The sequence below is a fragment of the Dromaius novaehollandiae genome, chromosome 1, assembly GCF_036370855.1.
Source record: "Dromaius novaehollandiae isolate bDroNov1 chromosome 1, bDroNov1.hap1, whole genome shotgun sequence".
Taxonomy (NCBI): domain Eukaryota; kingdom Metazoa; phylum Chordata; class Aves; order Casuariiformes; family Dromaiidae; genus Dromaius; species Dromaius novaehollandiae.
Genome location: NC_088098.1, coordinates 150,874,996 through 150,893,414, shown reverse-complemented (window position 1 = coordinate 150,893,414; position 18,419 = coordinate 150,874,996). Strand labels below are relative to the sequence as shown.

The 18,419-nt window shown below is 39.5% G+C and overlaps 1 long non-coding RNA gene across 1 annotated transcript in view; it reads right to left on the bottom strand.

Moving 5' to 3' along the window:
- Positions 1 to 18,419, bottom strand: part of LOC112984953 (uncharacterized) — a 180,554-nt gene that overhangs the window by 133,776 nt on the left and 28,359 nt on the right. The window contains exon 2 of the long non-coding RNA XR_010386366.1: positions 98 to 164. This is a non-coding gene — a long non-coding RNA (uncharacterized LOC112984953). The remainder of the gene's footprint in view (positions 1 to 97; positions 165 to 18,419) is intronic.

Here is an 18,419-nt window from a genome sequence, read left to right as displayed (position 1 = left end):
ATAAATGTTTAATTCATAAAGTGATATATGTCCTATCAAACAACAAAATAACATGCTCAGTGTGACAAGGCCAAGGGAAAAAATGACAAATACGTACATGAAACCAGGAGTATTCTCCAAAAGGGCGGTAAATTCTCAGCAGATTACTCCATAGCGCAGCTATACTGAAACAGAAACAATGTATCAAACCCAATATAGGGGACAAGTCCTGAAAGGCACTGATCTCGCTGGAGCCACTGGGACATGCAGGGGCCCAGCACCACTTAAGATCTGGCCTTGAATTTTAAATCAAGTGTTTCATTTTACTTGCAAGTACTAAAGCCAAAACCCAAGCAAAATGGAAGGCAGTGTTTCAGTCCCTCAGGCTTATTTAAAAGAGATTACCTCAGGCTTGACACACTTTTATCCTTGGGATATGATACCAGGGCCTATAAGAAAAGTTAAACTTGATCCAAAACACTACATACATTGAAAATACAAATAATGAACATAATAGTTTAGGCCTTTATTAAAAAGGTCATGGCTCTGAAAATGACCATAGCAGGCAAGGAGTAATATGACTAAATGATCATGTATCCTCTTCATCCTTTAGATCATGTTTTGGCCTATGGCTTAAAAAACACCAAGAGATTTAACTGGCTGAAAAGTCACGTTGCTTTAAACAGTACTTCTTTCAGAATCTGCAGTTTATGTTTTTTGATTCTTTGATGATTTGATCTTTTCTAATGTGTGTGAACCATATTGTTCTCATGCTTTCACAAGGCTAACTTGTCTTTGGTTTGTTTTTTTTTTTAGTTTCCTGCATATATATTTTCATATACTATTTTCTTCTTTGAAAAAAAGAGCTTTTAAAAAAGATGTAGGAAACTGGTGAGAAATAGTATGTCTATTGATCTTATATAATATACAGATGTTTCTCCAAGTTGATCAGGGTTGTCAAAACAATGGTCAGTTGTGAGAAACTGCAGAAGGACCTTTTGAGACTAAGTGACCAGATGATAATACTGCAGATGAATTAGAAGTGATGCACTTGAGATAAACCAAGCAGAACTTTACACACGCAGTGATGGGTTCTGAACTGGCTGTCACTACCCAGCAATGAGCTCCTGGAGTTATAATAGTGAAAATGTCAGCTCGGCGCCCAGGTGTGGTCAAAAAAGGGAAATTGAATGTTAGGATCTATTAAGAGAGCAACAAGTAAATAAACCAGAGGAAATTATTATTCAGCTATGTCATTCTATGGTGCACCAGCATCTTGAATATTGTATGTGTTTCTGGTCCCTTCACCTCAACAAAGTCTTACTAAAGTTGGAAAAGGTTCGGAGAAAGATGATCAAAGGTACATGCAACAGCTTCTAATGAGGAATGATTAATTAGCCTGTCATTCATCGGTCTGGAAAAGAATTGCCTGATTTGGGGATGCAATAGCAGTCCATAAAATAACGAGTGACAGAGAGTAACTAGGGAATGATCCTTCACTGTATTTTCGAGTACAAGAACTAGGAAGCATTAAATGAAATACGCAGATGGCAGGTTCAAAACAATCAAAATGAGATGGTTCATTTGGCTGCATGTGATTAACCTCTGAAACTCCTTGCTGCAAGATGTGGTGGATTCTAGAAGTTTTATCTGAGTTTAAAAACCGTGGAAACAAAATGCATGGAAGATGAATCCGTAACAGACTATCAATCAGATAGATCCCACCTCTGAGCTACAGCTGCTGCAGATGCAAGGCTATCTGAGGAAGCCTCAGTCTGTTTGTGCTCTTCTAATACTATTCTCTTTGCACGCACTATGACCTCTGTCAAGGATATCAAGGGTATCGGGACAAATGGTTTTTGGTTGGACCCAGTAGAAACATGCTCACATTTTAAAGAATTAATATGCAGATATAAATGTTACTAGAAATATATTTTGACTGGTTTTTAGAGATGAATATTAGTGGTCGCAAAACTCTTTCTGTGTGTGTTGCTAATGATCTTTGGACAAGAAGGTCAAATGACCAAATTATTTATTCCTTTGCTTACTCAATTTTTGATCCACTAGAAGACTTCTCTCTCACTACCTGATTACCAACTTTACTTAATAATGTCTCATAGAGTGACTTTATCAAAAGCCTTCTGAAAGGCAAACTACATTGCATCCAAACACGCCTCTCTACCCAGCATTTTCTTAAGTAGTACAAATTCATTGTATTTCGTAATATTTGGTAATAAATTCATTGTGTTAGAGAGAGAAGTCAGTAATAATTCATTACTTTAATTGACAAAAGCTACTATAAATGAAGATTAATATCAGGAGTTTGTCATAATTTAGGTTTATACAATCTTTTTCTTTTCTCAGTTTCCTCTTCTGAGTTCAGCAAAGGCATCCCAGGCCATCATTGCTTGCTTCCTTAGATGCAGGTACAGCAGTTTTTTCTTTTACTGGATTACGTTAAAGTTGTATGATCACTCTGGGCTACACCGAGCTAGTTCTGTTCCAAAACTCTGGGCAACAGAAAATGCTGTTATGTTTATACTGAGCTACAGAGCTGAATGTCCATAAATTCACATGCCAGTAAACAGGCAACAATAAATCTGACCTTTCAGAGCCAGAGGGTTATAAAGTTCTATAAAAAGACAACAGGCAGCTTTGTCACAGCTGATCACAACAGTACAGAGATTATTTTGGTTTCTTCTATCTATAAATGCAAGAAATACTGAGTTATTAGCTCACTGAGAGAGATCTGAATGCAAGGTAAGTCAATTGATTTGTGGGTGCTGGAAGAGATGAGTAAATGAGAAGAACTGAAGATCAAGAACAGATGACATTTTTGTTCTTTAACTTCTATGTATAATTCTTGGACCAAACTACAAAGAGGAGCCAAGCATACCACTTATTCCCTTTGCCACTTTCCTTCTGACCTTTTTCCTTTTTCCTATACAGTTCATATAAAATCATAGCAGCATAGTTAAAAAGAAATTTTTCAGCCACAAGAAAAGTACAAAAAGAGATGAGATTACTCTCATCACAATGAATAATCCCCAACACAGTCCACAAAAACAACAAAACCCCCCAAAACCTCGATGTTCATTAGGAGCATATTACGATGTGGGCTATTAATTTGGGGATTTCGTGGGGAATGAATGTCAAAGCTGCGCCACTGCTGTTAATCTGCCCTGATGAGGATTGCCAACACGATTCACAGTGCAAGGAAGATCAGAGGCAAGCATCCCGGGATACTTGGAGAACAAATTTTCAGCTCCCACTATAGACAGTCTGACAAAATCACTGTGAAGTCGAGAGGAAACCCAGTCCTTCAATGGCCACGCAATCCCTCTGGGCCTCCCCATAGGTCAGGCCCAGACGGCAGGATGGCATGGCTTTCAGCACGTGCCTGTCTCCCTCTCCCTGGTTTTGTCTTAAAACGCCATGGGGCTTCTCCGATGCTGGATAGTATTGCTGGGGCTGGCAGCCTTGCTGGTGCTGATGGCACAGCAGGCTGTCTGAGGTGGCAGCCCTGCTGGGACACATCTGTCCCTCACAGCGTTCACACCGCTAATGTCTCACTCTCGTGACAAATGCAAATTGGGTCGCCTCGTCCAAACATGTCAGCCTCATTAGCAGGTGCGCTCTGATTGGCACATGCCATTTAGCAGCTCTGTTTTCTGCCTTCTCACCTCCAGCCACTTCTGAGTTTGTCACTGCTACTGGGTAGGGAACAGGCAGCGAGGTGGATCTAATCTGATTTGAAAGGCAGTGGGAAGGAGTAGGATTACTTCCTAGCACCCAATCTGTACTTACAGGACTGTGAATTGGGCCTGCATTTCAAAAGCAGGGTCGCATGAACAGCAATCCCGCTGACTCCCCGGGCCCGCTGGAGGTTTGTGAAACCTTGAACTGCTCCCTGGAGCAGATTTTTTTTTGAGCCCGATGTGCTTTCTGCAGTGCTTTCTCACCAGGAGTGAGCAAGGCAGTGCCAGCATCAGGGCAAGCCCAAAGAACGGCAAACAGCTTTCCATGTACCTCTGTGTGGGTGCTTCTCACCCCCAGCTGTCCCCGTACCTGGAAGAATAGGGGGGGGACCCTCAACCCCCTTCATGTGTCCCAAAGCAGAGCAGCCCCAAAACAGCTCTCCAGCCCATATCACTGAAAAACTTGCAAGATTTTCGCTGTATAAACCAAGCAAAACTGCGTAGTCTACCTGGAAGAAGGATGCTCGACAGTGCATCAAGAAATGATGCTGAAACACAGGTGACTCAGAAAGGACAGGATTCTGGAGCTTAGGACAAGCTAATGGGAATCTTTCACCTTTTTAAATCAGTGGGAGTCTTTTGAGCACTTAAAAAATAAACCTCTATCTTCAACAAACCCCATTTATGTGATTGAATTGGCTGTTTCAAACAGTTCTGAATTTTTATTCCTGTCAGCTAAATAGTATGCATTGCTAAGCTTAAATAACTCCAGGGCTTGTCTTTTAAAACTAGTATGGTAAAATCTTCTTGACTTGATATGACCCAACAAATACAGTGAGGGGAAAAAATAAAGATCAACAACAACAAAAGGAGGTAAAACAGCTGAAACTGTGACTGACTCATGTCCTAGTTCTTCTTCCCATCTTACTCCTGAATCCTCTAGGTAATTGTGTACTATGACCATCATGCTGTTTAAACAAACATATTTAAATATAAAATACATATATGTAGGACAAATGACAATTATCAAGACCTCAGATTAGAATCTAATCAATTGACATTTTCTAGGGTTAGTTGGCAGACTCTTAATGCTAATTCTAAGTGTTGATTTATGATGCTAGAATTTAATCTTATCGTAAGATAGGATTGCAGTCACTGGAGATGAGGAAAACATTCATTTATTTCATTGATGGGTAAAATTCAGCAGTTAAGGACAAAAGAAAACATATGCAAAAACTTTTTCAGTTTTTCTAGTTTATACTCCTTTTTTGTGCTATGTCCTGATGTGTTTTCATTTTTATCTGGTTCTTTCCTGTCAATATTCTTTCTCAGTTATTCTGGTTACTAAAAGGGACATGAAAGAGAGAGTGAGAAATGAGAGATATTTCAAAATGTGATCCTTATGATATATGCATTAAAAAAAAGATAAAGATCATACTATATAGTCTTTTTTTATGGACACAATTAAATCAAGGATGAAGAAGAAGAAAGCTAGCTGCCACAGGAGAGCAAAAGCATGAGCGCACACATGATATATACTTCAGGTATACTTCAGATATACTTGAGAACCTCAGTAGCATTGACTAGTCAGAAAAGCCATCTTCACTGTTTAATCTTTTGCCCACCAAGAGTGTTCTATTAAAAGCACAACTACTAGATACTACTGCCTTGATAATGTAAGTGCCCAATACTTTATCTTTCTTTAGTGGTTTCTTTCACAGAGGAAGGACAGATGTGCCTGACATTTGTTCAATTGTTCCTTCCTGCTTTTTAGAGTTTTAACATCAACAATAAATGCCTTTTCTCTGCATACCTATGTATTTTATTTATTATGGTACACAGGCATTAATTTCAACACAAACAAAAAGAAAACATTAGCTGCTGTAGTTTAATATAATTAATAAAAGAAGCAATAATGCCCATAGGTAAACAAGATATTTAGAGAACTGAAATGCATGATAATTTTTATAAAGACAAAGTTTTGAGATCATGTGTATCAAAGACATTGCCTCCTTTTTAAAGCATTAGCTTTGTTCAAATATGTTCAAATATGCAGAATGCTGAGCTAGCAAGTAGTTTATATCAGCTATGAGAAAAATCCAAAACTTCAGCAAATAAACATCACCATTTCAGTACTTCCACTTCCTGAAATCAAGATAAAAAATTTGTCATTTTGAAATGTCTCAGGAAACAGCAATACTGAAAACATTTTATTTGGAAATTGAAAAATATTTCATTTTGTGGCAATATAAAAGTAGCCATACTTGGTTGGACTAAAGCTTCATTTTATCAAGTATGATTTTTTCCTAAAGTGACCCAACACGTATAACTGGAGAAAAGTTTAAGTGTAGTGTGATCCTTCCAAGAGCTAAGCAATGAGCAGTGTAGGGATTCCGTGGTCAGGATGTGACTAATAGACATGGATGAATTTATCATCCATGAATTTCTCTAATATAATTTTTGAACCATTTATCTTCTGGCCTTCCAGCATATTCTGGCAATGAATTACATAATTTCATTCTTCTGGGAAGGAAAAAAAAGTGTTTTTCTCATTGTTAATTTCAGTCGATGACCACTTGTTCTCCTATTATAAAAAATAATGTTCCTATTCCCTGTTTCCATGTGGACTTCTAGATGACTGTCGTATTCCTCACAGTTAAAGAGTTCCAGGCTAGGTATCCTCTCCTTGCACAGAAGTTACTCCATACCACTAATCACCTTGTTACTTTGCCCGTCCCTTCCACATTTTTCTCAAGTTTTCTATAATTTTTTACTAGCTAAACAGGATGTAGCACTGAGGATAAGACATGGATGAAAAATGTGACTTAATGTTTTCTGTATTGTTTTCTCCTCCCTGTGCTGTTAGTTCTCGATACTCTGTTTGCCTTTTCTGCTGCTTCTCAATGTTTTACTGATGTTTGCGGACAACCACCCTCAGTTCCAGCATGTCTTTGCTGAGTGGTAGTAGTTAGTTTAGAGACCATTATTTCATATCATATGTACACTACTTCTTTATCACTGACACTGAATTTCTTTTGCCATTGACTAGTCTGTATGTATTGTGAAATCACCTTCTGAAATCATCAGTATTAGTTTTGAGTGTCTTGAATAATTCTGTATCACTTGAGCACTTTGTCAGCTGACTATTTGCTCTCCTTTTGAGGTAATTTTTTAACACCCTAGACAACACTCATGCCAAAGGCACCTGGAGAACCATGCTAATAATAGATTTTCATTTGAAAATTGACCATTTATTCCTACCTACCTTTTCTTCTCTTTTAACCAACTATCAATCCATGAAAGGGCTTTCCTTTTTACCCATGACAGCTTAATTTCTTTAGAAATCTCTTCTAAGGGACCTTGTTGAATGCTTTTTCAAAATCTAAGTACAGAGTCATTGGGTCACCATTATCCATAACCTTCACGGCTCCTCAAAGAACTTTCATTGATCTGTGAGAGAGACTTCCTTTCACAAAAGCCAGGTTGATTCTTCCCTGGAATATTTCATATTTATCTAGATATCTACTAATTCTCTTCTTTGTTACAGTTTCTTTTATTTACTTGATACAGAAGTCAGACTCACTGGTCTGTAGTTCCCTGAATCACTTGTGAAGCCTTTTTCAAAGACCAGAGACTCATTAACTGTCTTCTACTTCTCTAGCATCAAAGCTGGTAAAGCAATGCCTCACACACCTAAGTTCATAGTTCATCGGTTTCATCTCTGTGTTTCTTTAGGACTCTTGGGTAAACATTGTAAAAGCCTTCAACACTGTTATCAAATTCTAATAGATATCCACTGCTGAAATCAAAATGTTTATTCATTTTAAATGACTCAGAATGGAGCATCCTGGGTGCATCCAGCTCTGGATATTTTGATATACCAGAAATACATACATGGTAGCCCTGACAATATGATTTGTGGTGGAATCCAGTTTCCACTTTTCAGTCTAAAAGCTTGTTTCTTGGAAATAATGATTCCCACCTCACAGAGAACAACAGTTGTTATCGTTACTTAATTGGTAAGCAACTAGATTTCTCATCATATGGCTATGATCCTGTATCATATAACTGCATCCATGGGAATTTAGTTACCATATCTTTCTTTTTTATTGGTAAGAAAGTAGGCATACAGTGGTAGGGAAACTTTCTCTATATTTTCCTGCCTAGGTATCATTGCTGTGCTAGTAACATATGCTGTTTTTCAAGAGTATGTCCTTCTCAGCTTTTGCTAAACTTCTGTTTCATTTGCTGGGTTACCCAATTCAAAGACTGCGAGCCTTTATGTTGAACTTTGAGGATACTGAAGACAAATGCTGAACACACAGAAAATATGTAGTTTCAGAATTCTTTATCTGCATCAATAGCATGCTTCAGAGAACAGAAAACAACTCCCTGGTGGTGGTCACTGCAAAAGAAGAAGTGTAGGAGGGGAAGCGGATGGTTGAGAAAATTCAGAGGGCAAGAGCAAGAAATGACCACCATTGTCACAGGAAGCAAAAGGCAAGATGAAAGCTTTCCAGCTAACAATATTTTTATTATATATTTGTTTACTGTTGAAAACCAGCTGCATGTATATTTGCTGGAAACAATGCATTACAATATGAAAAATTAATATAAAACTACATTTAAATAACTAATGTGTTGGCACCAGAACTGATGGGGACCCAGGGGGAATGTGGTTCCCTTGTTAAAGTAAGTTCATTAACATAATAAGCACAAATCTGAAGGGCAGGAAGGGAGGAGGGTTCCCATGTTAATAAATATTTACTTCATGATTCTTGAATGACAGGAATCAACAAAAGCTAGGAAAGAGAAAGTTCCAGCAAACACTCCAACCTTAACTAGGAAATGAAACCAGGAATCTGAACCCAAAATTTCAGTTCCTTGTTTTTTCATAACATTCACGAAAAAATGTATATTTCCCCATGGTTTTCTCTGTAAAATTTGTTTTCACAAGTAGACAAGAATGGGTCCAATCATGTAGTCCTACTTTGTCTACACTGAGGTTAGAACTTCTACTTGTTTCTTATGAGCTTTTTTTCCCCTGGAAAATGGAAAAAAAAGCAGAGGATTTGAATTCAATAATGCTACTTTAGACATTTATAACATTTTTTATTCTAAAAGATCCTGAATGTTTTGCATGAGCAGATGAACTGTCTGATCTGCTTCTGAAATGCAGCCAACTGGAGGACTCCTGAGTCAAATGCCTGACAATACAGAACTGTGGGTAATACAAAATAAAATAAATTTACAGTTAAATAGGTGAAAGATAGGTACCAAAGGGGAAGAGTTTGAAAAGAGTACACTTTTCTTCTCTTTTTAAAATGTTTGTAAGTGGCCAAAACCTTGATCTGTGGTTCCCACAAGTGGCACACTGTCATCAGTACTGATTAAAGGGAGATACATAGATATGAGCACTGACTATGAAACAACGAAACCGACAGTCGCAGCCCTTTTGTTGGAAGCGTTCTCCATTGGACTGATCAGGCTATCTCCTGCTTCATGTGTGAGCTCTGACAAAAACACAGGCAAAGGTGGCTGGAGGCTAGCTCTACATTGCCTGGGAGGAGGGCAAACCTCATTAGTTACTTAAGGTACCAATCCCTCCAATCTATAATCAAAGGATTTGTTAAACTACATGTTATGCTGTGAACACAGCAGAGATTTGTTTTGTTGTGTAGCTAATGTACCGTCCGTTGTTATTGGGCACACAGATTTTGTCACATTTTCACCCTGGGCCAGTTTTGTTGGGCTGAGGGGTAAAATCTATTTCTGACTGAGGGCAGGTTGTGCCCCAGGTAAAACAGGGGTCCTTCTCACTCAGTCAGCAGCCCCCAGAACACCTCATTCACTATTGGCCTTCTCATTTCAGGGAAGCATCAACTAGCTCCCAGTCGCTGCCAGTGGAGGAAGTGGATGCACACATGTGCTGCTGTGGCCTCGCACTCTCCAAACAGGCTTTCTGTGGCTGGGGCCACGGCTTGGTTTAGGCAGGCAGAATGGCAGGAATGAGCCAAACTTGTTCTTTCTGAACTGCAGTGGCCTGTCTAGCATTTGCTGTGTATAAACTTGCATGGTGTAAATGAAGAGATGCCTCTTAGCCCTTGAGCTAACTGCTGTGAGGGAATTTAATAAAATAACTTTAGCAGGAAGTGGTAAAATGCATTTTTGAGCTGAAAAGTGGAGAATGAGAAACATGAAAACCCATACAATCTGATTAGTGGCTCTGTGGGCTTCTACATGCACGTTCAGTAGAGAAATAGAAACTGGATCTGCTTCTAAACATAAAACCTCTTCAAAGTAGAGCTTTAAGATAGATTTTCTCCTTTAATGCCTATTCCTTCATAACTCCATTGAAGCCCAGCATCTGCTGTCTGTTTTTGCAGCCTACACTAACATAGTAATATCTAAGACCAGGTTTTGCTATCCAAATTTCCCTGCCATCTGTGAGGCAGTCACCTTTCGAGAGAGCGATAACGTTTGCCTTTTAAAACACTGCCCTTGCTGCTTTTCATTCATAACCCTTTCTGATGAGGGTGGGCCTGGAGGCTTGTCAGCAAAGGTGCTGCGTGCGTGTACTAGTGCAATGCATGCAGGTGGTGCAGGCGTGGCGTGCATGCAACATGACTAGTGGGAGTCCGGGCTGGTAGCCTCCTAGGGGGAGTTGAACTCCAAAACCTCACAGCGGGTCCTCAAAATAAACCTGTGGTGAAATTTTCAGATGCCATTACTTGCATGAGTGGGCTCTGGCCCTCATTCACGTTCGCTGAAATAGGGAGCTCTGTTTGCTGCTGCCGCGCGACACATGCGCTGTCTGGGAGAGGTGGGTGCGCTGCACCCAGCCGTGCAAACCCCGTGAAGGGGGCACATGAAAAGCAAAACCACCATCACAGACTAACCCTATTCAGACTCACCTGAAAAAAAAGGGTATTATTTATATCAAGGGCGAGTCCTACTTTCAAATATATCTCTACGCTGGAAAAAAGCCACCGCATCTTTAAATGGCTGCGTGAGACAGATAAAGAGCTGGAGCTCTGCCAAGGTAAAAGTTGTAAAACTGGATTGATTTTTGCTACAGCTTGCTAAGGGCTCCCTAGAGCGAGGATGCAATGCTCAAATATAATAATTGATAGCCTGAAAAAATATTTCTGATAAGTGTGCAACTGTAACACAGAGCCCTGTCTGAGAGGAAGTGAGCTTTTGTGTCCCAGCTAAGCCGAGTGCTGGGGTGACCCAGATCTGCATTTCTCGTCCCTGATTGCAGCCGCCCATCCTCCCTCCTCCTGCCGTCCCCTCTGCTGCATCCTTCAGCCAGAGAGAAAATGGGCCTGGGCCTTGAACAGGGCATTTTGTTAAACGCTGTTGTGGAAAAGTAATTATCTGACAGCCAGACCAGTGCATATTAAGGGGGAGGGCTTGGGGGGAGGAGGGAATTCACATTCATTAACAGCACCCTGGCAATCCCAAAGGCAGAGGAGTTAGTGCTAATCTAACCTCTTTTCAGCCCTCACCTTGGTGTAGTGACCATCTCAAGCGCTGTGTGTGTGTGTGTATGTGTGTGTATAAATTGCTTAAGATTCAATTGAACACATTAAGTTTTAAAAAGGATTTAAGTGAAAATTTTCAATAGCTTCTGAAAGGGGATAATTTATTAGCTCTGAGTAAATTAAAATCTCAAGCAGGGGTAAAGACTTCAGAGATTACTTTAATACATTTTATATGCTTTCAACAGAAATGTTCCTTTAAATGGTCCAAAAATCAGCTAATTTTGTCCTATTTAGTAAATTACCTCCTAAGGCTGTAATGTTACAGATTTCAATTGCTAAAAAAGTTATGCCTTATCAAAGAGGAATAAACTGCGTTTCTATAGGTTTAAATATAGCACATTTTGTTTTCATAATTCAGGCTGGTAAAAATGTTGTGTTAAAACAGTGCCAAGAAGGGAGTATATCTTTTACATTCTCAATGGGTGAGATGGTAATGTAACAGAATTTCACGGCCACCTCTCCCATATACCATGCTAACGATTAAGAGTCTATTTTGTCTTTGAGATCAGACATATGATCAAATTACTCTGGTTAACTGTTACCATGCATCAGCTGAGTCTCAATAACTGTCTGTGCAAATGCTCTTAGCCTGTGGCATATTCAGAGTAATTTGGCTTAGGTTAGGCCCTTTTCACTGTGGGCTAACGTATGTCACATTATCGCATATTTGTTGTGGACGGTTACCGCAGCTTAGTTGATGTGCAGTAACTTGCTGTGCTGAGGTTATTTGATTATGTCTAAGCCTAGAATTTGTCTATGAAACTGCTGTTTTCCAGGTTTAATGTCTCTTTGGGGAAGGTGGCAGGAAAAGCATTGGCTCTGGACAAAAGTCCTGTACATCCATCCTTTACACAGTCAACAGGCTGCCTTTCAAGTTGTTTCCTTTATGGCAAGAAACCATACTGCCTGCTCAGCAGAGAAGCTGGCTCAGCTTCAGGCAGCTTTAAAGCTATCAGCAGCTGGGAAGGCAATGACTGAATTTCAAAACTAGAAATCATTTTACATAAGAAAAGGATAGATTCTGGTTTAGAATTACAGCTCTTGCAAACCACAAGAATCAATGCTTATGTACTTCATAGTCTTAAAGGTCATTTCTGCTGCTGCTGAATATGTCTGTAGTAATAAATTTAACAGTACCAGCAATGGTACTAGAACTTGACTGTCCATTTTGTGGAGTTTGAATGGTCTCTGACATGGTTTTGCCCTGTGTGATCTGGCAGTCCTCAGTCAGTTCCTGGGCAGAGCTTGGGAATTGACAGAGACCGATGACCACTTCTGGTGGTTTGGACCTGGCCAGCCTGTCTCAGAAGACATGAGAGCATAAATGGGTGTCATTCTGTGCCAGTTTGCCTCAGTGCAGAGAATGGTCCCAAGACCATTTCATTTATTAATATTAATATAGCCTGACTTACCAAAAAGTTAATGAGGAGTCAAAGGGTTAGTAAAGTGGTGAGTAGCTGGTGAGGAGTGAGTCATTCCAAGGACTGTTGAAGACAAGATGGGGAAGTTGACAATAAGTGATGATGGGGTGAGAAACAGAGTGCAATGAAAAGAAAGGAGAGGAGGAAGACTGAATGGATAGATTATAAGGATATAATCAGGCAATAAAGAGAGAAAGATACACTGGAGCAGAAATAAGGAAAAGAAATCTTACTGCAGATGAGACTGAAAAGGAAGACATGGAGAGTAAAAACTATGCAATATCTTTCTAGCTGTTATTGAGTAAGAAAAGAAAAAATAACCCAACAAAACTGGAGAGAGAAATTTGTGTCCAGGAATCTTTTAATTGCAAGCAGTGGGCCAAGGTACTCCATACTCCACGGTCTTTGGATGGTCTCCAGATACATATCCAGATCTGTGTATCTGTCTGCAGGGGTATATATATGCAACATGTTCAAGATTGAGACACCTAAAGCTGGTATCTTTTGGAACTCAGGTAAATTAAGGTTTTCAAGAATTTAAATGATGTTGGGGCTTTTGTTTAAGGTGGAACTGTGGAGATGGTAAGAATAGAAGCAGTAGCTTTGCAACTGTTTTGTGCTGCTCAGGAAAGGTTGTCAACATTTCATCCACCGTTTTCTGTGCTGTAGGTCTCTGTATTGCTCCCTCACAAATGTGCAATACAATGACCACCAATAGGATTCAGAGTCTATACAGTTTTCATTGTCCATTGTTTCAGGATCCAATTTGTCCATCAGTCTAGTAAGCCCAGAATCCTGGAGAGCAGTAAACATACAGTAGGCATTCAGCAGGTTTCAGTCTCCAGACCTTCCAACCCCTGTCCTGAAGCACAGAGAAGATCCTGACCCTAAACATTACTTTTCTTCTTGTAAAACACCTAGGGAGCTCTGTAAATGAGCAGAGTAGATGCTTCTACATCTATCTGTGAAGACATATTCTTATGCCTGATTATTTATTCCCACATCCTTGTGCCTGATTATTTAATCCCATAAGACTGGAGAGGTGATTTTTAAAACAAGGATTCCCTTGAGCCCTGGTACTAATGAAGCCTGGTTTCCTGTGAATTTGTCTCCTGGCTGATGGATTTTGGTTTCTAAGAAGGTCCCAGATCTCACAGAAGCTTTTTACATGTTTAAGACACTTCAGAAGTCACTCTCCAGTGCAGATTCTCCCGTCTGAGACTATGCAAATCTCCCTCCATCAGCGCACTTACGGGTTCCCTCTCTTCCTAGTTCCCTGTGAAATCTGTAAGAACTGAAGTATCTTTTGGATCTCATCCCTCCGGAAAGTTTGTTGGAGCCAGGGAGGTCAGAGACTGGACAACGGATGCAGACAAGGACAGGAACTGCTTTCCAGTCAAAACAATAACTTGTGATGACAGTTATTTTGCCATAAGAACGGCCATGCTGGGCTAGTCCAGTGGTGAGCCTGCACCATTATCTGACCTTTGAGAAGGTAACGAGTGCCACCTGGGTCAGAGAATGGCATCTTGCCAATAAAGAAAGCTCATGTGTAGAAGCACTATGTAGAAGCACTTTTTTTTTTAAAAAAAGTAGATAACTTTTTTATCTCCTTACCTCATATCCTTCATGATTTCCATAAATATTTCTGAATTCTCTTTTTTTTGCTATATTGTTTTGAGACAATGCTTCCTGAAGAAAAGATGGTTTCCTCAACACTGCTATGCCACTGTTATATACTGTCATTATAATAATTTCAGTATTATTGTTTTCTTTTGCTCTTTGATGTCTTCCAGAATGCCAAAGCTCTTTCAGCAAACAACCAAACCACAGCAGCAATCACCACTTCTCCCTTTCAGAAGGTACTATCGTCAACTTATACTCGCTGCTCTTTAAACTCATCGCTCTTTAAACTCAGAACTCTCAGTAGTTCAAATGATTCCTCCTTCAACATACTTTAACCTATATTCACTGAAATTTCACCTGATACCTTGCTGTCCTTTCACCTCATTTTTTACAGCCTCTCTGGAGTTCTCCACAAGCTTCTTTAGTGTTGATCAACCTTTGTGCTGTCCCTAAGGATGGTCAGCTCAATTTGACACAGTTTTTTTGTGCCATTTACCTATAAAAATAATATCAGTGGTAATACGCAGCACTGGAATACCACAATATTAATTATTTCTTTTTTACAATACTGGAAAATGGACCAGTTTCTGCTTTGTGATGCTAGGTTTTCAATCCACAGTACTCCTTTATGTTGTTACTTTTTTTGACAGTTTACTACAAGGAACTTGCAAAAAAACTTTCTTAAAATCCAAATATATTAGATCAACTCCACTTTTCTTTATTTCATATTTTGCTGATGCACTCAAGGAATACTTAAAGAATAAAGTGATAGGTTATCCATTACCAAATCATACTGCTTTGTCCCAATCATATCATATCTAGCTAAGTGTTTTACACATTAGCATTTCAATCAGTGAAGGTCCTTGGCAGATTACTTTAATATATGAGTAACTTTAAGCACATAAGTTACGATCTTGAAGCCAATGTCCTATTTACATGCTTAAAGTTAGGCACAGGTTGAAGCCAGGCTCTCTCTGCTGTTCTTAGGCAGGGAGCGTTTTCTCACTAGCAGAGAAGCCGATTCTTTTTGATGAAAGATTGAATCTTTTTGCTGGCAGCTGCCCCAGCTCATTCTTAAATCTGGTGAGGGTTTAGTTATGATAGGTATTTCTGGCAGCCAGAAACACCAAGACTTCCTGGGATAGGGGGCAAAACGGACTTTTTTCCCTGCCACTGCAGCTGAGAGCTGCTGCAGCGCAGGATGAGGAGGGGAAGGGAGACGGAATAAAGGTGGCGGTGATCCCTGAGGAGCTGGCCTTGCAGCTGCTGCTGCTGCCGCTGGGAAAAGAAGAGGCAGACCCTGCTGCTTCTGCCTCTCACAGAAGCAAGCCTCAAGACTGTCCTCCCACAGCACCGGCACAGACCCAGGAGGCAGTAACACCGTTCGACTATCCCAACAGGCTGTGGTTCTAGGAAAATGCCAGCTGTTGCTCATGCCTCCAGCCAGCAAAGCTGGTAGCTCGTCAGTAAAAATATCAGAAGCCTTAGAACAGCCCCACACTTTACTAAATCCCTTTTAGCTCCCCATCCATTTTTATCATCTCTGTGTCCAACTCATCTCTCTCCCTTTTCGTTCAATGTTCCTAGTCTACTAGTTTCAACTCCTATGACTCGATATGTTTTTCCCAGTGTAGTAGTGCTATATCCTGTCACAGAGCTAGCTCCAAGCACTTCTAGGAGTGTCTTTCCAGCTACCTCACTCCTTCTTCCAATCTTTCTTCCTTCCTTTCCTTTTCTCCCCTCCCCCCTTCCCAAATCTCTCCCATCTCTAGCTTTTGTGATGGTTTTATATTCTCTGGCAACCTGGCTTTCTCTTTTGGGCAAGGGCTAGCCAGTCGCCTTCAGATCCCACACATTGTACTTTCAAGGGTCAGATGAATCCTGGAATGTATTGTGGACTTTTGACCCCATATAATCAAGACATTCGAAGAAAGTAGCTGCCTGTAAAAAATGCTAGATCCAAGGAGATACTAGAATATATGAAAGATATATTACAGAAGGCAGGAACATTTAAGGTCCAGTATCCCAATACTGGTGACTAGAAACCAAGTCTACAGAATGCAAATCAGATCCTTTTCTTCATTTTTTACTGAATTTGTGCTCCAATCTGTAGTTAGGCTTAAACTGCAGTAGTACAAATTTAATACTGACCCTTTAAAATGATTCACTGGCCATTTTTCACACTTGTTTTATGAAACAGTCAAAACATTTTCACTCCTGCTTTTAAGAATTTTTGGATCTGTAAATAGCAACATTTATTTTTATCTTCTATCAACTATAAGAAGCCTTCAAGCTGGGACACATATTGTACAGTGACTACAAGGAATATTGAAACACAGAAATGCCAAATGAACCCACCATTTCAAGAGACAGCCTACCATTTCAAAAGTCCTTGTGCCACAATCTTTCTCACGGTCATGGTCACTAGGAACGTGTCTGAATACTAAAGACGAAGGGTGAAATCTCATTAATTTCAGTGAGGTCAAGGTTTAACCAATTTGCTTCTTACTACAAATGTAACCTTGCCAGTACTTTTAATGTCTTGCTTCAAACACATTCAAATCTGATGCAACTTGTTCTTCCAGTATTTTTTTCGCATATATTTATGTATTTTGTAATATCTTTAAAAAGGTGCTGTATTAATAACTCCTACAGTTTTGATTTTTTGAAGGTAACATCTAATTTTAGGAAACAATTAGATAACTTTGAATGAAAGATTAACCAAGTAAATGGTACTTTATAAGTCTTTCTTTCTGTCTAGGTGGATGTTTTAAATACAAATTTCTGATTTTAGTTTTATTAGTCCTTGTGTTGGGACTTGCACAATAAACAAACTGAAATCTGAAGGAACAATGAAATAATAAACATCCAGTTAGAATACTATGAACATTTTCCTATAGAAAGATGCAAAAATACTGCTTATTTGTGTGGCACTGCTTACTGAAGGTACATAATATGTGAATAAATACTGTAGCTTTTATCTAGATGACCGGATTCTCAAATTCCAAAAAATAAGGACTGGAAAGCAAGGCAAGAGCCAAAGATAAATTTTAAAAAATCTCTGTTGATTTGAGTTATGGATGAATAAAATATAGGGCACATAAAAGTGACAGTATCTTCTAGGTTAGTAGATTGCACAATCTGGACTTTCACAGCTACAGTATTTTCTTATGCAGGTGTTATATTAAGAATACTAAAAATATCTAGGTTTAAAAGATGGACCTGACAGAACATCTAAGTAGTGATCAAATACTCAGACACATGTGAATTTAGAGGTCCCATAGAAACTAAGTGGAAAGGCCTTCATTTTCTCCTCATATTGATTTAAATCAAAAGTTCTTGGGATGAAACCTAGCTATATATGTTGATGTCCATGGCATAGTTCAGGAGAGGGTGGTGGCAATGTTGATTTGACAGAGCCTTTAAACTCCTGAATCTTGTGTGCATTTATAAAATTATGTCTAACTACTTTTGGCTTCAAGAAGCTATTCATGAATACATAAATACCCAGGCTGCAGAGGTATATTGAATTTTTTTATTTTGATATCCTACCTAGTAGGGACTGTAAAAGTTGCCTTCCTCCATTAATACAGCCAAAGCTATGACCAGATAAGGTCCATTTGAGTGTACCTACATCGCTGTATTGTAGAAGGCCAGAGACCAGCTCAGACTCCGGAATCTTTCTCCTCTGTAATGCTCATTCATCATGTTTCTTCCTGGCTCTGTTTTCAACCACTTTTTTCAGCAGGCTTTGCACCCTCAGGCAAGCCCATCATGCCAAACCCCATGGTATGCCACGCATGTAGTCAGATTCGTGATTTAACACCACTAGCCTCATTGGCTCCAACACAACCCTCTCATTATGCCAGATTCTTTGAACTGGAATAAGGAGAAGCTTTAGGGTCATAAGGACATTGTATGGAGTCCAGAAGAGAGGCAGGGTCAAGAGCTATTACTTCACAGGCTTCCCATCTGCTCTAGACAGGATTGGTCTGAAGCAATGTGAAAACCAAACAGTTGGTGTCACTTGGCTTTGGGGCCAGAGATAGGAATATCTTGACCTTCTTTATGGTAGCCATATAGACTACTTACAGTTTCTATTGTAGTCTACAGTTCTACTTACATGTACTGCTTACAGTTGCTAGAAA